The 22,174-nt window shown below is 39.2% G+C and overlaps 1 protein-coding gene across 29 annotated transcripts in view; it reads left to right on the top strand.

Moving 5' to 3' along the window:
* mbl (splicing regulator muscleblind) overlaps nt 1-22,174 on the top strand; it is a 547,255-nt gene that overhangs the window by 284,663 nt on the left and 240,418 nt on the right. For 8 of the 29 annotated variants that reach the window (XM_022084820.2, XM_087349120.1, XM_087349079.1 and 5 more), the window contains exon 1: nt 12,081-12,255. The exons of 16 other annotated variants lie outside the window; for them this stretch is intronic. The gene's annotated coding sequence lies outside the window, so the exon portion shown is untranslated. Of the gene's footprint in view, nt 1-12,075; nt 12,256-22,174 lie in introns of those variants that run through there. 5 more of the 29 variants (XM_087349091.1, XM_022084821.2, XR_015535243.1 and 2 more) reach the window with 3 other exon arrangements.

Genomic DNA, 22,174 nt, shown 5'->3' with positions numbered 1-22,174 from the left:
GTGGTTAATCGCCTGCGCGCCGCTGTTTCGCTTGCCTTGAAGCATGACATTTGACTTCAACTACTTTTGTGTTCGGAAGGTCCATCGTGACTCTTTACCAAACCGGGCATCAAAGCGAACAGTCATGCTGAAGTGTAAGGTTAGGTTGGTCTACTCTCGCTGTAGTCGTCTCATATGGGGGCCTAAGGTATTGATATGCTCAAACTTATTCCTTATATGGTCCTTGGTTCCAACTGATTACGTGTGCTTGTGTTTGATTGATCCTTTTCCTTAATCCTTTGTTCGTTCTAGGTTATTATTAGGATACGTGTGTGTTTTTTCTCCTTTTTCCCGGGAAAGTAGGACGTTTTAGGGAAAAACAGGAGAAATTTGCCGGAAAAGGTAGTCGAGGTAATCAGCTGTGATAGAATTAAAACTGACTGAGTACTCGAACAAGAATTGTAATTTCTGTTTTGAATCCCGCTCTGCTACGTCACTCAGATTCAAAGGATATTCAGTTTGCGTGTTTCTGTTTACGGAGTGAAATTAACTTGAAATATTTAATTCGTCTGGGTTTTTCTATACTTTCCTCATCGTTGAAGAACGTTTTGCCACCCCTGTGGCGGAGAAACAGAGACAGAGATATGGGATTAGAAGGAGATGTGGTAATGAGTGTGCGACGAAATTAAGAGTGAGAGAGATGGCGATGTTGGAAAGGAGGGGCAGCTGTAGAAAGAAATTACGGAAGAGAGAGAAGGATGGCAGCTTAAAACGAACACAAAGAACTAACGCAAGTTAATTACAAAGAAACACAGTGAGGGAAAAATAAGGGAAGAGTGTGTAAATTACGGAATTTTTAAGGACAGTGGAGATATATTAGTTAGTACAAAAATGGGAATAAAGGAAAGACAGTGAAATATAAGAAAATTAAAACAGGAAAAGTGGTAATTGAAAGAAATGAAGAGAAAGCAGTGTATGATGTAACATGAGATAGAAACCCTCGATGGAAGGCAAGCTAACACTGCGTTGCGCCCTGTAGTGTCATTTGCATGCGATCGAAACTTTTGTTCAGATTTTTACAGTTATTACCTTCAGTATCTTCATCATGTTATGGTTTGCGCCTTTTTACCTTATGGGTGTATACCGATGCTTCAGAGGAACATGCTTCATCCATCGTCATAGTTGAACGTTGATAACCACCCACAGAACTAAACAGCATGGAAGCTCAATATACTGCGTATAAATTCTTCAACTTCTGATTTCCTGAAATAGCTGAATTTCAGATGAATGCATTTTATGACACTGTAGGTCTGAATCACCAAAGTTGTATTTGTTTTTAATTAATCTTCTCTAACATTAGGTGATAATGCCTATAAATAAAATTCCTTTCGTTTTTAGTGCCACTAAACGGATCAAGGTCATTAATACAGCTCGCGAAAGTTAAGTACATACCTGTGACGTATGCGGCGCTGCAGTCACGTGATTGAACATCACGAGACCGACAAACGCCTTGCTTTTTTCTGATTTGATATAAACTTTATGGGCAATACTTTTGGTACCAGAAATATAAAGAAATAAAGAAATAAATTAACAACGACACTACGAAAATCAGCAATTGCTTCTTACCAAAGGCGAATGTTATACACTCAGGAATAAGGGGAGATTACGCATGCGCACATCACTTGCCTCTTGCGTCACAAGTCTCGCGGACACTATTTTTGTGCATTTGATTTGACCTAAAAGGACCAAAAGACAGTGTGCGATATATTTCTCTCGCAGTAGGCCACGGTGGTCTAGCGGTTAGAACGCTGGCCTTGTAATCCTGGGGTCTCGGGTTCGATTCCCGGCGGTGCCCGAATTTATAACTTGTGTTGGGCAAGCCCGTGGTTTAGGCAACACGGAGTTTTCCTCCGTGGCATCCCAACAATTACTCCATTCACACAAAGAAGAAGGCAATGGCAAACCACTTCTGGATCATCTGCCAAGAACGTATATGAACAGGTCCCAGTCCGAGAAAAGGATGGAAGGATCCTGTTCATATGGACCTGTCGTCAGACAGAACACTAAGTAATAATAATAATAATAATAATAGGCTACATATGTACCCACCTACGGTCACGTTGTTACATTTCTTTAAAAGACGTATCCTTATGTAAATACATACATAAAAATAGATGTTTTATGCATTATCAGTGAAACTCAACACTATCAAAAGTGTCTGAAGCAGATGTTCAGAATGAAGATTGGGCATAAGAATGCAGATAACTGGCAAAGGGATTCTGGGAGCCATAAGAGAATATGTAAAGTCCAACTGACCTCCCTCTGGAAGGAAGAGAAACATGCAGTTAAACCTAATCCCAAATAGCCAACGACGATGATCAACGTGGTGAGTATTTACAGAGCTTGCGTGTATTCGACCGATTCTAATTGACATTAAGTACGATGCAGTATTATATAATTATAGACCGACAGCGGACAATTACATCTGAAAAAGGAAGGAAAGTACATAGATTTAATTTCTGACGTACAAAAAGCAGGTTTAATGGTAGTAGAATACTTTTTAAAGTTTCAGCCCTTTGTTCAGTTTTGTAAGAAAACGGCTTAGAATTTAAAGTTTTGTCGTACTGATGTTTTGGTCGATATCACCCGAGCAGGTTGTAAGTTTAAACCGAGACGTTCTACGAACACGGAAGGAAAAGATTAATTATCTTCTTAAAAAATGTAGGATTATACTTATCTGGAGTTTCTAGGTTATAACCTTTATCATATGGGCAGATTTCATTCGTGTCTTTAAATGCGTGTCTGCGTTTTACAAATTCATGTGTAGAACACGCATTAAATGGACCCGCACCGGTTATGTTTTAGGATGGAGCGGGTAAGATGCCGTACTTTTTTGTAATGGACTAATAGCTTTTACTAACATACCGCACTCTCTGACGTACACTGTGCTAATAGTTCATTGACATATTTCTTAATCTAAAACTGAAGTCGAGTCGTTTAATACCAAGGGCGTGTGTGCATTGCTCCCAATGTAGTTCAGACAACAGAGTAATTACGGTCGTACTGTGTTTTGGAGGGTTGGGTTGGGTTCTTAATTTTAATTTGCGTAACTCTGAAATAAAGATATAAAAAACAGTGTATACGTTTTAAAATTGTTTTATGGGTGTGTACAGAAGCATTAAGAGAGTCAGTCGCTTGGGAAGGATGGGCTATCAAAAGGAAGAAAGAATGAGAAGAGGGGATACAGGCTGCGGAGTGTGGAATAAAGAAATATGGTGACAGGAAAACACAGTTTGTCGTAAAACGAGAAATTATCGCTAGGTTTGAATTCTGATGACGAGAGAGAGAGCGGGGTGGGGGTGGGGGGTGAGTCTGAACTGAGATCGGCCGGGTTGCAGGATCATTATGTGTTAGGGTGAAGTTTAGTATGACGTCACAGCCTCAGTTATATGCAAGCCGTTCGTTATCGTCTCTTCTACCTCCCTTTTTGCGTAGAACCATCAGTAACCCTTTCTCGTTCAGAATCAGCGTGAGGATACTACATTTTTCTGCCTTGGTGGTCTGTAACTTGCATTTATCCTAAAACTTGGAAGCTGTAAGAGAGTCTTTTAAGTCACCTTATTTATGCACGATTTTGATATGTAACTTGAACCCTTTTTCGATTGCATTTACATGAGTTTAATTTAATTTTCACTTTTAGTATTACAGTCAGATATTAAATGTCTTCGTGCAGGGTGGAAGTGCCCTGCCCAAGGTGATGTAAGCAAGACATATAAATTCATCAGTCATTCGATTAAATATTTGACATCCATGTCATATAGACTATTTTATATATGAAATTGTATTTGTCTTGAACCTTTCATGGCGACTGAACTCGGTAAAATATTCTCGGACAACTAACTGTTGTCAACAACTGATACAGTTTGTTGCCCGAGAAGATTTTATTGGACTGAAATTGTGTTCATGGAGATGTGAAACGGTCAGGTACGCAACACGTGTGTCATAGTGAAAGCACCTACGTGTTTCTGAGCTCGTTATGCTGCCTAATAGGTAACGGATTTCGATTAAACTTTTTTCGTTCAAGTGGCGATGTTGGTATTCCGAGTTGTAACGTCGTTGTACTTGTAGGTAGATACCACCGGTTCGGAGGAAGGTGGTACATAACTACATCTAGGGCTGAACTTCGTTGATTCAGTTTTCGAACTTTCTCTGTGGACTTCGAATCTAAATAGTTTCGGCACAACTTGGAAGATGTAAAGACTAATTTTTACATTTTAAAGTTTTCCCCAAGTCATAATCTGAATCTTGTAGGCCACAGGTCAGCAGTAATCTACCGTACGAAGAATCATAAGCTTCTTTAAATCGCTTTAAACAATCTAAAGTTGTTGTATACCTCACGCCAAATGAGGACACGGTCATAATGCACCGAGTCACCGTTGTAATGTGTTATTTATGTTTGTCCTAATGCGTTTCTGTCGTCCACAAAGGCTGGCGGAGATACCGATGATGTAATTACAATGTGCCACCTAATTGTGAAGTGTAAAATTGCCAGGCAGATAGATTAGTATTCGTTTCGTTGCTTATTTTACAGACGAATTGTGACTCCTTCTTTACATATAATACTTCAGTCTCTGTGATGATGCTGGCTGAAATTTTAAATCAATAGTTAAGCAATTTAATGATCTAGTTTGGTTCATTATTTTACATACAAAGATGACAGAAAGAAAACTGGAAAATATATTAATCTGGTAAAATATACGGAGCTATACATAGTTCAAGCCTCCTACTAACAGATGGCAGTATCAAGGAAGTCGTAAGTGAGCCAGTGAAGTGAAATACGTGGCGGGTGCCATCCTCCTAAAGAATAGAAATACAAGTGGAATTTTCCGCATACATAAGTGTAAGGATTTATGTCATTGGCACCGTTCACCTTCATAAGTATACGGCTGTCTGGTTAGTGTTGTTGACTCAAGGGAATACAATTATTAAGAAGTTGTGTTACCCTTTGTGTCGCGATGTTTAGTTTAAATTTAATGAAAATTCGTTAATATATTCACAAGGTGTCAGTAATACTGGCATGCATTAGACTATTCTTGTGTTATTTACGAAAATTCAACTAAGAAGGTGTGTAGACTTCGAAGCCAAATTGCTAAACTAGCTGTCTATGTGGAACAGGGTCCTTCTTAAGAAACTAACAGTTGCTGAGCTGATCACAATTCTCCAGAAGCCGAAGGTGCATTGCCGTTACCACAAGGGCCCGCCATGTTCTCCTGTTACATTTGCAGTCCACCAAAATCTGAAATTTTAATTAGCCAGATTTTTTGGCAGTAAACTAAAGTGAAACGTTATGAGCATAGATAGAATCTCCATTTTTCATATGTCTCATTTGTGATTTAATTCATAGTTATTTATAGGCATTCTTCTTCGTTTTGTTGTTTCCTAAGTTGTGGGTCGACTTTGTAGGTCTACTAGTAATAATATTGTTTGGAGTTTTGAGGTATGTCGAAGGATATTTGTCATTGTCAAGAAGCTGCCAAGGAAATGGATCATTTGTTGATTCGTCCCGACCTCATTTATAAGTCATATCTTAATGGTCTCTTCGGCAGACGTCTCTGGTTTCCTGGTCTTTATTTCATAGTGAATTAATGTATTTTGTCCACGAGGCAGATAAATTTGTTCTTATAGTATAAAATGTTTGTCAGTACATATTTTAGAATGTCTTGATTACTTTGTAGCCTTTCTATGTACGTCCATGTTATTTTCAGAAACGTCTAGTGAATTTCATGTCAACAACTGTGATCTGGTTTATTCTTTGTTCTGTGGATTTAGGAAAGCCTGTATGTTACAGAGTCTTTATAGGTTTACCTTTTTTAACATCTGTGGTTTATATTTGTTGGTTATTACGCCAGCCATCAGCGTTAATATACCTGTGTTTGCAGGGAAGGGAAACGTAATATGCCCAGAGAATTTGTTTGAGAATTTATAGTCTGACTGTCATATGTGCGGTAAGGATGTTTGTCATACATAAAACACATGTAATAAAATGAAAAGTTAATTAAGTTAACGACTGTAGTAAAAATGCATGTGACATTTATCGTCAATTACTTATTGTAGGCATATGGACAAAAAATCGCTTGTATTATCCGAATCAACATAGGTTATTTAATTTTTTTAGTATAGATCGTATTCAGACCAATAAGCTAATTATTGACAATATTGAGGTAAAATACCTTCGTGGTAGAACCCTGCCATGAAGGGGGTGTGGGGGGGGGAAAGAGCTGCAAGCATTTCTAACCTCATCCCTAAAGAGAGCTGAAACGTAACTAGCCGATTTACCTCGGAGAAAGGTCTTAACCGTTCGTGTACTGAGTGTGCCAAGATCCTGTCTGGATACGGTGGGAAAGATACAAAATTTTCTACCCGAATCGGGTATCGACTCCAGATCTACCAGCCCGTCGATTGATATTGTAGGCCGGTGGACCTAACAGTGTCATGGCTCATAAACGAACCATGCAGTCACGCTGAGACAATAGAATTTTTATAACTTACTTTTTCATAGATCAATAACGGCCATCGTAGTTAAATGCAGCAGTTTGCAAGGAAACGTTTGCTGTGACCGCATTCTGTTTTAAATAACGTTTTCATGTAAGTGTTCAAAATAGGTTGAAGGCATATGGAGTTTTAATCATTGGACATGTGCAAATCGTATTTGGGTAGGCTAACAAAATCAGTTGATTCGCACCAAGAGATCTACATTTAGTGAAAAGGTAGATCTGTAATGGAAACAGAAACTACTTTTATAGCTCACAGTTTTTCCATTGCCTTCCGTGTTTTGTAATTCGTTTATTTTATGTCAGACATTTTTACTTAGACAAGTTTTGTGTTTAATGAAGAAACGAGTAACATAGTTGGGCTTTGGTAAGTGTTAAAACCAACCGCGTTGATTTCAAGAACATTACTCCCGCCCTTAGCGAGGGATTGTGTTTGAAGTTATTACAATACAGTGGTCTCGGGATTATTCGGGGGTGGTTAAATGGGTCTGTCTGGTTAAATAATTATTAAAACTTAATTTATAAAATATGATGTAAAAGTTAAAAATAAATTAATAAACACATCAATGGCATATTATTTAACGTATTAACAAAAAATAATTTCTTACGACAATATAACGCACTTATTATGCGTTGGAATCTTATTTTACAAAATAGTATGTTCTTTATTAAATTTTTATAAAATCCTTAAACTTATTAGGAAATATTTAAAAATTGAAATATCTGTGTCTGTAAAAAAACTTATGTATTTGTATATTACTTTGCGTGCTTTTCTTTCATTTTTGTGTATTATTCGGGGTTTCGATTATCCGGGAAAATATATCCCACCCAAAGGGTTTATCGGGAGTCTAAGTAAGATTTGGGGTTATCACGGCTGTGAGTCTGAAGATGGCTGTCTTCTGGGTTGTTGCACCGTATAGTCTGGATGATGATCGCCCTGATGATGGAGGCAGGAACGACCTCTGAAACGTCGGTAATCTTCTACCAGACCACACGGCGCAACAACCCAGAAGACAACAATCGGGAATCTACTATAGCAGAATAAATTGAATGCATAAGAAGACTGATGGCATAATAATTATTGAAGAATGGGAAGAATTTCATCCTTAAGTTTCAAGGATCGCTGAACCGTATACTTAAGTCTCATTTCGTCATCGTAAAATAATAAAACTTGATACTGAAAGCAGAATGGATAAATGATGTCGAGGTAGTCTTGTGGAGCCTTAGGCACCAAGCTTTTGTCTTTCGTATCTTCCATGGTTGCCCGCTCCCTTTTGAAATTAGGTTCCCTAAGCGGTCCGCTCTGTACTGGGACAGCTGGCTGACCTGCAGACTACTCCACCCCATACCCACCCCACACCAGTGGGTATACACAGTCGCTTGAGATTGCCAATCCCGGCATCTTATTGGATGAAGAAGGCTGGTTCCTTGCAATATTGCCTCTGTGTCTGTATGGGACTCTTCCCCCAGTCTTTAACTTTAAAGGTTGAGGCAGTAGGGGCTCTGCGGCAAGAAGGGAAAAAGGAACAAATTAAACGACATTCTGCAACAGCAGTTTGCCATAATGACCGGCTCTGGGGCCCACCCGACCTCATATCCAGTGGGTACACGGCACTATCCTCAGGGTTAAAGCGGACGGGGAATGAAACTGGTCGCTCACTTGTATCTAGAATGTTGCATCTTGTTGTCTAGTAGATATTGACCGAAATTTGAGAGTCTCATGCTTTCTCCATCGTCAGGGTGATGAGTCACTCATTACCCTGACGATGGAGGCGTCTCTTAAACGCCGACCAGTATCTGCTAGACTTCGCGGTGCAGTGTCCAAGAAGAGGCGAATTTTTTATATTCGTCACCTTGAGAACTTCAAATCTTATCTTTGTTTAGATCCTAGGTGCAGAATGCGTGGAGCTATACTTTCACTTCCCCATACGTCTTTATTGCGTGGTGTTTAATTAAACTCCAAGGAAAATATTACTTTCTCAACAAGTCTTGTATGAGCCGGGATCATTCAGTCCTTGACTGTCTATGACTGGAAGACCGGGTTTCGTTTCCCGGTACTTACAATGATTACACTAATTACATGTACTGGCTGCCTCAATATTTCCGTTTTAGTCGACATATAGGTGTATATTTGTTTTTGTTGTTGATTTATTTAGTTTAATTATGCTATTTCGGCGTATTTGCTTAGTACTTTCTTAACCAGTTAAGATATGTTTATTTTGATTAAACCGTGCGCCTTAAGAAGGCCTGCCTGTTAGTAAGAAAAATGTTCAAGGGTAGTGAGTGTTATTAGCGATATGCTTATTTGAACATCGCCGCGGGCAGGATTTGGTTACTCGCGGGTGGTAGTTCGTGTACCTGTGGTATGGGAGTTGAATTGTTGCTCATGTCTGAATCTGTACGGTTTGTGAGCCGATAGGTTACAGGTCTAACGGAATTGAGTTCTAATACGCAGAGAACAAAATGTGTATAGGCTAATTTAATCAAGATAGAGATGAATCGAGATTTACACTTAGTACAATAGACAGTGTCCGTCTCGCTTAACTGTACGAAGTTCTGACGGTGGCGTCTATGGTAAGAATAAATGCTAACGAGTCTATGGTAGGGTCTGGAATCAAGCGTTCGGTTTTGGATCGGGGCATTTGACAGGCTTCAGTAGCCGTTTTCGCATTCAATTTACTTTACTAAGAGATTTTATAAATTTTGTGCTCTCAAAACGACTTGTAAAATAATGCTGCAATAAATAATTTTTCCTGTTTAGCACAAACGTCCTCTTCCTATCTTGACGCCATTAAAAATAAATAAAGAAGGCGTAGAATTCTAGGCAACAGTCAGAATATATCAAATTTTGATATTTTTACTATTTCTGTTTCCAGCATGAAATTATATTTCATCCGTGTATTTGTTTGAGAAATGATATTCTCCCCTTGTGAATCATAACTATGAAATAGTTTGCCGATGTAGGGCTATTAAATTGTGTTTTAACTGCTGTGGATAATTAGATCACGTCGTTAATACCAGAAACACAAATAGAACGTAGGCCAAGTCCAATGCTCGAATCCTGAATGGCCTACGTCATTAGAAGGAAACACGCCAACGAATTACGTGTTCTGCAGGAATTTTATTGCATCTAAATACATCTTATTACAGTTCATCAGCAAAATTGCATCCGCCCAGGCCCATATAGTAAAAGGAAATTTATATGAATTTATGTTTGTAAATACTGATTTTGTTCTGAGTTTTAATTTAGATTCTTTAATTCAAAACTGAAAGCTCGATAATGACCCAAATTTTTATTTTTAGTGTTCGTGTCTAGTGTCTAGTTCAGTGACTTGAGATGTTCTGTTGCTCATGCCAGCCACTGTTCCATTCCTGCATGTCGATGTCAGGGACGCCTCTGTTTTTGGGCGTCTAGCCATGGGGGTTCTCCTTTGTTTCAACAGTTTATTTTTCTTATGATCATCATAAATTGATGGCGAGTACCAGGAGATGTCAACCTTTTCCAGTCCCGGGGCCATATCGACTCGCGGGCTGCAAATTTACAAAGGAGGGTTATCTGTTGAAATGTAATTGTAATTTATTTAAAACACTGCCGTATTAGGCCCGCTGATTACTTTTCTTTAACAAAATAGACCATTAGTGAGTAGACTACATGAAGCTGCTTTGCTTCAGTAAAATTTTTAATACCAGGTTTATTCTTGTTGCGAATCGCGTGCATTCTTCCATATATTAATCAGTATGGCGCGGCATATTTCGTAATTTGACGTTCTTAATGCCGAAAGTTGCTAAAAAGCGATAGGTATTGTCAGATTCTGGCGTTAATGAAAAAGTTCCGGCATCGGTTAACAATTTTCTCTACATTCTTTAATACAGTGTTTTAAAAGTCGTACGCTGGCCCGTATAAATTGCATCGATGTGTTGCCCGCGGTCCGCATGTTGCGAACCCCTGGTGTGCCCTCAAGTTTGGAACTTTCGCCACATCAGTGTGTTTAATATCCAGTGATGTCTATGAGGTGGCACGGAGACCCTGTTTGGCGGAATCATGGTAATGTTTCGTGTTACATGCTATAAGTTAATACGATTGTGTAGACGCCAACATTTGGCTCCGAACTTGTTCAATGCACAAAACCTTTCATTGCGAGCCAGTTGACCCCTATCTTCTTGCAACGTGTTTCATTTTTCCCCGCATAACTTTACGAAGGGGACAGCACGTGGGTGGGGGTCAGTTCAGAGACGCAACATTCGTTGCATAACCGGTCCTGGAAGCTGGGATTCAAGATGAGGCAACGGTCCAAGCTTAGAATTTTATCCTCCTCGCTGCTCCAGCAGCTGTTTTCATCGTGTTGATGCTTTGCTTCGACAGAAGACGCTGTAGAAGAATATTTCTTCTGATGTGTTTCTCAAGAAGTCGAAACAGTGATGCATCCAGTGCAGTCCAACGATGCAGTCAGTAGCTTTCCACCACCTACTTAGTAGATACATACATTTGGTTAAATACGAAATGCAGAACATACGTAGATACGCTTCTGATATTAGAACCCATTAATAATTTGTCGATTTTCAGTCGGAAGTTTATGAGGGTTTTTTGTGGTTACGAAGGTAAATACATGTCTGTCCCTTAGTTGTTTCGCAGAATGTTTTAGGCCAGGGGTTCTCAACCCGAAGCCCGCGGGCACATGCGACCCGCGTTTGATGAAAGAATAATAAGGTTTACTGCCTGAGTTGAATGCTCAATCAATGTAAGTGAATAGTTTATCTGAATAAATAAAATTTATAAAATATTATTATTGAGTAATGGGTCTGTGTGGACCTGCTTACCGTAGTATTTTAAAAATTGTAATGAACGTATTACTAAATTGTCCACATTTAGCTATAACTCGATGGCGTATTAGTCAACAAGAAAGGGTAAATGTAGCCTTCAATCTAAAAAAAGATTGAGAACGCCAGTTTAAAGGTAAAAATGAAAGTATGCCCCATAAAATTCCGATCTGGTTTGAAAGTAGCTCTACAAAACAAGATTATTTGCATGATAATCCAATAGGCCTACAAAACCACACACAAGCTTTCAGACGCTTAGAAAACCACAGGAGAAAAAATTAGACTAGGCTATGTGTTGTATCCATTAAAAACGTTCATTAAAATATCCAAGTTTGGTAACATGTGAATTAAAATTTTAAGTTAAATAGCCCGACCTTGGGCTGTGTAGTAGCTTGATAGACTGTGAATTCACAGTTGTACTAGAACAATGTCGTAGACTCGGCTCCAGCAAGCGGTAGTGATCGCTGCATAGGCATGAATCACGTTACGGTGCAGATCAGCACAAATTAATCTCGATTCTATTCCCAATGAATCTTTCTGTCCGTTTATTTTACAGCTGGATGTTAAATCAGTGGCGCATTAAGCGTCTATTATATTATCGTTGGTTTCTCCCATTCCTCTCGACTCATTCCGGTTTCTCTTCTTATCCGCCACTACTTGCCGAATTAACCCGAACGTGGTTTCCGATCTTGCCCGAAGCAAAAGCTTGGGGATTTGACTCTGCCGGCCGAAGGTCTGCCGTCAGCTCAGCAGTAGGTTCGTGCTTGTTCGGTGGCTGGCTGGTCGGAATTGTGTCTTTGTTGTACATGTTGAATTTGGAAATAACTGTGTTTTTATCTTCACTGCTTGTGCTGCAGATGGATGGGAAAGCCTGTTAATTTTGTGCCGTCACATTGATCACACACAGGTTAGTGGTTTTTAGAATGTCCAAACGCCCATCGAAGTTTTGTGGTTACAAGGAAAGTGCCGCATACATGTCCCTCATTGCAGAAGCCATCATTAGAAGCTTTGTAGTGCTTAAAAAAACAACCTCGTTTGTGTTGTGAAGATCAGTGAGTGGATGTGGACGTGTCAGAATTTACAAGACGTTCATACGTCTGCTACGTGTACTCTGTGTGCTTTTATGGCTGAAGAAACGCCACTTGCGTTCTTATCTTGTGTCCTGTGTTCATGCAAGTCTGTTCGAAAATGAGCCTAGCGTGAATTAAAATTAACGCAAAGGAAACCTCGCTCGTGTAGGATTTCTGTGCGAACCTGGCATTGCAGGTGTTAAAAGTGCGGTTGATAGACGATGATATGAAAGGAACAAGTTAGGATGTGTCTTCTATGTATGGTCAAGAAAATTAGTATTTTGCAGTATTAAGTTGCGAAACTTGATTTTAATAAATATTAAGTTGCGAAACTTACTTTTCACGAACCACTGTATTTACGCATTACGAAAATTATTTTCGATTGAAACGAAAAGTAATTTAAATACTAAGTCAAGGTTGTAGGTTATTCAAAGGGGCAGAAAGGAAAGTTTAGGGAAGTAGGCCTAATTCACACGTTAATGCCTGGTTTCTCTGAACATAAATCAATTTAATATCGATTATATCGCGGGAATTGCGTTAGTGATTATTTTTGTATCTCTTCAGGCAAAAATGTATATTTCTGCACATTGATACTTACTGTGTTCAGAACGGGACTGTACAACTCGTTTGTCGATATGTGGTGAAAAACATGTTGCTCGAGTTTTTTTCAGTGCACTTGTATGCGAACCAACATGATGGTCATTTTAGGTATGTGTTAATTTAATTGACAAAGTTAGTGGAGTTGGTAAGATAATCAGAAATGAGACCGTTGGATTTTGGCCTAATGTTGGCTGTAGTGTGACTTTGCAGGAGCGCTGAGAAAGTGAAAGCATTTCTTGCTCGCAGTGGAAGTAGGTGGCGAACGCTGTGTTGAAATGCGAGGGAAGAATTAGAATTATGACTTTGATGAAAATCGTATTGATAAACAGGCCTACAGAAGAGTCAGTTGAATCTTTCACATCCTTATCGAAGAAAATCCATGACAAAGTTCTTACGTATAAATTAATCATAGGCCTTCGTTCATCACGTGCAGCACTTTCATGATGCATTAATAACTTGTTAGGGAAGTAGAGTATAAAAGGTGTGGAGTCTAACCGACTGAGGTAGGGTTCAGTGGAGGGATTTTGTGAACATTCTGATCCCATGTAAACTGGGAATTTCGTGACGGCTGTGTAATTATTAACCTGAATTTTTTACTCTTGGTTCCTGTGCCAGAGAAATAGGTACACAGCAAATTAAAATAAGTATAGCTAGGCTGATCAGAAAGTAATGTCAGTGCACCGACTGAAACTAGTCGAGCAAGCGGGAGTATCCGCCTCTGTTGCCGGCCGCATTGTGAGCCTTGGTGTGAATTTTAGCCACTTCCGTTGAATTCAAAGTTGACCACGAATACCCTACTAAACACGTTTCTGAGCTTTCCAAACGTTACCTAGATTTCGTCTCCTGTTTAAGAACTTCACCCAACAAACTTTAAAGATAACTTTAAACGTTGTTTTGGTAAGATTATGTATAACAGGAGAGAACGTTGTCATAGTTTTGCAGCATGGGCTGAGACTATAGCATTGCTGAACGAAGTAGTGAAATACTTTTAAATTGAACTTGTTTCCAGAATCCTATTATGTACTTCTTGTTGAATGTTGTGTGAAGTAATCAAGTATAGGCCCATTAATTTGAACCGAAAAGCAACGCTGTAATAATCAAAAGCGTTATTTGGAGGAATGGACTATTGTTGTGTAGCAGGAAATTAAAAAAAAATGTTTAAACGAATTTTTCCAGTGGCACTTGTGATTGTTGAAATGTTTAAAGATTTTGGTTAGTAAATCATATTATACGCTTGTCTACGTGTTTTGGTGTAGGACGTATGTACTAGGTCTGTAAGCGAACGTCGAGTGACTGAAAGCTGTAGCGTTCTTGTACGAGTACTGTTTTTTTATCCTCTTGTGCGTCTTTTTTTTTCGTACTGCAATTTGTAGTGTCACAATGGGTGAAGCGTACTACTCGATTAGGGGAGTGGAGGGATCAGGTTTTAGTTATATTTTTAGAGCCGTGGTTATGAATAGATATTTATGGATGAAGAAAAGCGGTTATGGCGTAATTTAAGACAATTTACATGGCGGCGCTTTGGTGACAGCGTAAAAATAATTCCTGTACGTATGATCAGCACAGGCCACTTTTCTCCTTGGTTTTTATAATCAGTGGAACGTCATCTTCTGTGTAACTAAATCATTTTAAATATGGAGTACCGTTTTATATATCGAAAGTATAAATGATGCATTTAAAATCCGTTATCAGAAACTGTTTGCAGGCCTGCGTGTCATGCATTAGTGTACATATGTAAGGAATATTTGAGCAGTCATTTTATAAACACTTTGATTGCGAAAGTAAAATGATATCGTGAGAGTTGCAAAATGTCTGTTCAGTAGCTTTGTGAACATAATTCATGTAGTGTGATTTTTTTGGATTAGTTTTGCAAGAAGATATCTTTATCATCGCCAAATGGCATCACAACCAATGATATTTGAAAGTGGCTAATAACGCATTTGGGTAATATACGCATATGCATTTCAAATTTGAACAGGAAACGGAATATGACGAAATTTGAGGACTGGAAAAACCTTTCTGGTTTAAAATTAATCTACGGCAAATTCAGAGGAGCGTGTGGGAGTTCTCTGCTGTTCTATGCGTGTTGTGTCTTTTGCAAAGTAGATCCTCCTTGGGGCCGGCCAAGTGGTGTAGGTACCTCCCATCCAAAGCACAAGCCTTGTCCCACCCTCCAGTCCTCAACTCCCATTGACCTGAAGATTGGATCCTGCAGTCTTCGGCACCCCAGGTACCATGTCCCGTTTTGTGTAGGCTCCAGTTAAGATGGCTGCCGTCTATGGTTGAATGGTTCGGAATTCTGAATTTCAAAACATGTTTCAGTCTAATATTGCCTGATGAACTTAGATCGAATTCCGTTCGGGGCATCTGTGTGTGTGGTCACACGTTTTTATGTGTAATTTGAGGCCCTTTCTCCATCGGCGCGATAGATCGATAAAGTTTTCGACTGAAAAATGGCGCGTCGTCCTGAATCGGCTGTGTGTATGTGTGAAGGAACGTTAGACATTTTCATGACAAGGCAATAAATTTAAATTAATTTAATGATGAACATATGAGAATTTAACCGTTGTGTTAGGAAGTAAATTGTAAACGGAGGGCGATAATTTGAAATTAGTTTGGTTCGAAAAGTAATATACACGTGTGAAAATTATTGGATTCGTAGAAAGGGAGAATCTGTTCAATGCCTCATGGAAACACCCATGAGTTTGTGATGTGTCACTGTGCCTTACGAAGAGCAGGCTTCAGTGATTGATATATCAGCTTCAACAGGGATTGAAATCTCTCTCTTTAAAGTTATTAGATCTATTGAGTGACATTACGGACGCTAATAGATTGTCATGGGCGATATTAAATAATGTGAACCACGTATTTGTAATTAATCATGGAACGGTTTCCGTATATTTCGGGAAGTTTGAAATTTAGTGTCTGTTAAAACATTTGATTTCTCGACTGTATTAGCGTACTTTAATTAGCCAAAATTGACTGATGATCCATTAAAACATTTAATTAATGTAGCCCTGCTAGATTTGCAGTGTTATTGTCACTGAATATCATGTTAAAGTTTTTGTTTTAACACTTTTCTGCAATCCGAAATGCGCAGAATTCTGTGGTCATCCCGCAGGCCAACGTATCCGCCAGACTTCGACAGTTTTCTCTCGTAACCTGTTCAAGTAGGCCTAGGCGTACGTATCACTCAAGGAATTTGACTTTTTAAGATTAACCGTTATTGTAGACTACGTAGTTTTGAATTTATTTATTTGTTATTGGATTCTGGGTACGATTTACAGAACACTTGTTGCCTGCTTATGTTTTTTATCTTTATTTATACATTGAGGATATTTGACGGCTGTGCCGGTTTCAGTAAAAAATGAGGCAGCCAATGCGATGATGGCTTCTAGCAGAAAGACCATTCTTCAATGAGCGCAGCCAGCTAATATGAACACCTTGGTTTGACTGTACTTACTGTGGCGTCTTTGAATTGGACCTTCCAGTCTACACTGCTTATTTATTTTCAGTTGCTCACATATTGGCGATGGCTGTATTTTTCTCCCTCCCTCAACCTTTGTATAACCGCCAGTCATTCATAATTTGTATTAATTTAGTTGCTACAACAGGTAATAAACTGTTTATGTGACCTCGTTTGTTAAATGACTCCCTTCGTTAGATGGCTCGAGCCATGAAGTTTATGGTATTGTTTAGTGGTTTCGATCCAATGTCTGGCTTCGTTTTCACACTCGTTCTTCGTACGATGAAGTTGTCGAGTATCTGCTCACACCCAATTTACGTACTCTGCGTTTGAAGTTCTTTTTTGCAAAATTCCTGTCATCTGACCTCGAAATTACCAACCAGTAGGTTCGCTACTGCAGGCACAGCTCAGGATCATTGCCACATAAAATATTTTTGAAAGTATACTAATATAAATAGTATTCTACGAAAAATAGTGTTTATCGTTACCATTCGGACCTAGAACGGAACCCCCGTGTTTGGTTTCTGTACCGATACAGTAGTAAAATGCTCTTTATCAGGCAGAATTAACAGCGGACAGTATGAGTCGTATCCTGAGTTAGAACTGAACTCGCCATGGGTGTGTGACGTTTGGACAAACGCGGTAGTGATGGTGACAACAGAGCACGTTCTGACGAACCGAGGAAGAGAAAGGTCGTTAGGGTGAGTCGAGTTCTTGTCTCAGTCTCTCGTCGCGACGTCGACACAATCCGAATCTAGCTTAGTCGAGCCACACGACGCCGACAAACCGACGCCAGGCGTCGCGATGCCTATAATTCAGAAAAAATCGTCGGGACGCCTAACGGAACGATACAGGCAAACCGACGGCAAGCGTCGCGACTCCCAAACACATTTTAACCCAATGCAGCGTAACCTTACCTGACCTGATGTAACGCAGCCAGGCCTAGCACCCAGCCCAATACAACCCAGCGACACAACACGACGCTGTAAACCGACTCCAAAGGCCTGTCGTCGCTACGGCGACACAAAATCCGAGAGAAGAAACGCCCTATAAAAAAGTCCGTGTTTTCTTGCGCTCGCCTGATGGCAGCAGTGTTGTTCATTGACGTTTCTTTCTTTTAATCTGTTTTAATGTCACTTTAAACAGCATTTGGGTTGCCCCTCTGTTTTCTTTTCAGAATCACATTCCACTGAAATTTGGGAAGCTTTCTACAGACCTAATTTGTACAATGTAACATTTATCTATTTTCTATTAGTTTGTAATAAATTCGAGCGCATTGCTTATTACGTATTCTGTCTCGCTTAGAAGTAAAAAAAGAACCAGAGTTTAAATCCCTTATAGCAGCTTCAGAAGGTAAGCTAAAGAAGCATTTAAATTTTTGAATAGCCGTGTTTAATATTTTATTCCAGCGAAAGGAAACGTTCTGTTACGAAGTAACAAAGTTATATTTAACAGCCTGTAAACTTATTGGCTTAATTTTTATTTCTGCCACTTTAAGATTAGCTGTTGCATATGGTGTTAGAAATGGCATGCATTGACGATATTATAAAATTTTGAGGTGTCGGGATTTTACTCCAGTTAGAACGCTTTGGTTCTTGAACTTCCAGACAACTAGGTACAAGTGTCCTCAATAGCATAGTGAAAATCTAATAGATGACTTAGTATTGTAATATGCAAGCCCTCGTATTGTGAAGTTCCTGGGTTCACGAATAGTCTGACTGTGCCCTTAATTGGCTTTAGTTATAGAGTATTACCTTCAAATAAAGTATTCTTTCATCTCTGTCTTTCAAGCGACGTTCATATGTTGGTTTCTCCTTCATGTCATGTTTCGATTTTAGGTCTGACCCCGTCTCGGTCTATCCAAATTGTGGTAATTTAGTTACACACTAATTTTAATGGACATCGACTATTGTATAGTTGAATTAATAATAATAAAGCGATGTCCGATACCCCTAGTGTATACAATTATAAACAAGAGTGGATCTTCATCGTCTGGATTATGACGTTTTGTAGTCTTGCAGGTGGCTACCATTATTTGAGAGGAACATATCGCCCCTTTTTTTTCAGAGTAGAAGTAGACCTATATTGCCTCCATCTTCATGGTAAAAGTAAACCTTACCTTATGCTACCATGAAGATGGAGGCGTTATGTTCCTCCGAAATGTTGGTAAAAACACACAGGTCTGTACGGCGTCGCAACCCATAATACGCCATTTTTCAGTGCCGTTAAAACCTCCTATATAAAAACTATTAACAGTGCTTGGCTAATTACTTTGGTGTGTCGGTTTCATTTTAACAAGTTTGCTTACTGCACACCTTAACACAGTAACAAAATCCAGGGCCTCTGTTCGTTTTTTTGTGTTCCTCTGTTTTCAGCATTGTTTTTCTCTTGCTCGGGAGAACATTGATTCAGAAACTTTAACTAAGGGTTGGCACCCCTGGCTTTCACTTAAGGCTTTTATGTGTGCCTGCATAAGAATTTGTAGTATTTGATAGGAATTTCGTAAAGAGGCCAACTACGTGGTTATAAATGACTCTATATGGCGTTGAAATTGGTTAACACTATATATGACGCGAAAAACAATTGGTTAAACGTTTCTTAACTTGTTTATTTATGCTAGTGAAGGCGTGACCTTTAACGCGGATGAGGTCAGTTCGTGTGCTGGATGACTGCATTGCATGAGCTTCTTTTATGGGTTGCGTCGTGCTGATCCTTCGCCGTCTATACAGTCCGAGCGGATGTGACATGGCAAGCGGAGTGGAACTGGAGTTTGTTCGTTTACAAGGCTGTCCTACGCTCCCTGCGGACCTCATGTTCTCACTCTGCTCACGTGCTAACCTAACCGAGGCCTCCCAAAAACGCCTCCCTCTCTCTGTGACATTTAGCCTCCTGAGATCGATCTTGGTACAGTCTTGGCCGAAGAAAGTAACCCGTAGGGTCTGTTACAAGGAGGCAGTTCATTGTCTCGTGATCTGTAGGCATCAGAGTCAAATTCTTCCAGGTTTTCCGAAACGTTTATCTTGATTTCCGGCGGTTTTCCTCTGTCTTGACATTGGTATTGGATCATGAATGTTTACTTCTCAAAAAATTCCCGTATCAGAACCAGTTTCCACCTTTTTATTATTGGATGAGACGGAATCGATTGTTCCAAATATAAACGTACCGCTGATGTCATTGCACGTAGTTTGAAATTATTTTTCCTTGTATTTCACGAAATACGTATTTACCAAGTCTAGAAATGTTAGAAGTGAATGTTGCATGACCTAATGAAATCTGTACGGGTCTAGCACACGTTTTTGTTGTGTAGTGAATTACATTTGTACGGTGGTCTGTTTTCAATAATCTGTATGAAGTTTTATTTGGGTTTCTTGAAAAGTAGATGTTATAATTTATCGGTACTTACTAACATTAATTTCGCCCGACAGCGTTTATTGTTAACCCCGGTATTAAATTAATCACTGTTGTTTCGGTAGTGTGTGAGTTGAAAATGGCGGACAAACACGATTTGACAGTTATTTCACTTCATCATTGCAAAAAGCGTGTGACACAAAAATATGAATTTACCTTATATACAGTATGTCCGTAAAATAATGGTGGGGTAACAAACAGTCATAGTTTTGGAACAAAGCACGATAGAGACATGAAATAAACTTCAAAATAAAGAGAAACTCTCCAAGAATCTTACCTGTTCAGTAGATTTCGATATGTGCTCCTTTAGTTGCCCTGCAGACATCAAGACGATATTCAAGCTCTTGCCATACACGACCGAGAACATCCGCTGTGATAGATGTAACAGCTTAAGTGCCCCAAATACTGGAGAATTTCATTCTCCAGTTAGATGGAGCTCCTCCACATTTTGCCGCATTCGTGCGGGATTACCTAAACCAAACATTTCCTCAGCGATGGGTCGAACGAGGAGGGCCGATAGCCTGGCTTCCACGCGCTCCAGATCTTAACCCTATGGATTTTTATTTGTGGGGTTATGTGAAGCAACAAGTGTTGTCTGTCCAAATAATAAATTTGAACCATTTGAAAGAACGGATCACTTAAGCTGTTTTATCTATCACACCGGATATTCTCGGTCGTGTATGGCAAGAGCTTGAATATTGTCTTGATGTCTGCAGGGCAACTAAAGGAGCGCATATCGGACTCTACTGAATAGGTAAGATTCTTGGAGAGTTTCTCTTTATTTTGAAGTTTATTTCATGTCTCTATCGAGCTTTGTTCCAAAACTATGACTGTTTGTTACCCCACCATTATTTTACGGACACACTGTATATATTCCGTCATTCATTATACCCATTTCGTTCCTATGTGGAGGATACGGTCTCCTTCCGGAGGTTACTTTGATCTATTTGGACATTTGGTAGGACTCCTTGGACGAGTGATCATCCCATCGCAAGGCCTCTACCTGTACACAGGACAGGCATCCATGCCTTGAGTGGGATTCGAACCCACGGTCGCAGTGTCCAAGCGAACAAGGCCCACGTCTCTGACCGTGCATTTATATCTTCGATGAAGCAGAAACATTGTCAGAGTTTTTGTTACCTAACGTGTCTATAATCATTACCTAATACACGACCTTTGTTTATAGCATAGTTATTCCATTGATCATTTTGATGATTATCTGATTGTTTCATCACTGGACATTTATAATGAAAAGTTATACAGTGAATTGATTTGGCAATTAACCATAATCGACTCCAGGATTGTGCATAATAATTACAATAACCGTTTCCTTTTGTAGCAATAAGCATGACCCGAACTCGTTGGCTATGAAAGTAGGATTTCAACATATTGAAATTGAGACTTTACATTTAAAAACAGGCTACATGTAGGTCATTGCATAATTTCTTTAGTTTTAACATTGAACTCTGAAATGTTGCTACTGACGGAAACATTAGCTATCACATATAACGTTATCAGTTTCAGGACAAAAGCTCATGTAGGCGTGTATGAACGTCATCAAAAGGATCATAATTAAAATGTCAGATACGTTCTTCCTTGTACTTAATTTAATTCCTCAATCACATTGTTTTCTAAACCACAAAGTAAACTAATTTAGCCCATGTTGAATTATGACCTGCATTTCTCTTAGCAGCCTCTCATATGCATAACAGAAGAACAAAAATGTCTGTGGACATGTTTAATAATGTAACTAACTTCCTCAGTCACAACGCCTATTGAAAAAATATGGAGTAAAATAATTACTGCATGGAGCAGTGTCATTTTAAGAAGCTGACAGTTTTTAAGCTAGTCAAGAAATTCCTCACCTTCAATGGAAGAGCCCGCCACTGGTCCCAGGTCCTGAATAAAACCATCCGGGTCCATATCTTCACATTTTGTTTCTGAAATATTCTCCCTTCTGTGTTTAGTTTTTCCAGGTGATACGGGTTTCCAGCAAAATTTCCTCATGTGTTTCTCAGTTCTCCTGTGCATAGTTATAATAACGAGTTTTAATAGGTGGAGATACTCAAGGTTGTCTGCTGAATACTCGACAAGAGTGATTAGCTTATGAGTTATTTAATCAGAGAGTAAAAGCTTGTATGTATCAGGCCTACGAAATTTAAGTTATGATTACGCCATATTGATCGAAACATGGGTACTGGTTGGTATGATATAAATATGAAATTTAAAGCAGCGTTTATAGATTCCATTATATTTAAATAATCTTATGTTTTAAGTACTGG

This window comes from Zootermopsis nevadensis, unplaced genomic scaffold, assembly GCF_977971745.1.
Source record: "Zootermopsis nevadensis isolate Lab colony 2312 unplaced genomic scaffold, Znev_1.0 Znev_ptg000002l, whole genome shotgun sequence".
NCBI classification, from domain to species: domain Eukaryota; kingdom Metazoa; phylum Arthropoda; class Insecta; order Blattodea; family Termopsidae; genus Zootermopsis; species Zootermopsis nevadensis.
This window is presented reverse-complemented; position numbering and strand designations above follow the sequence as displayed.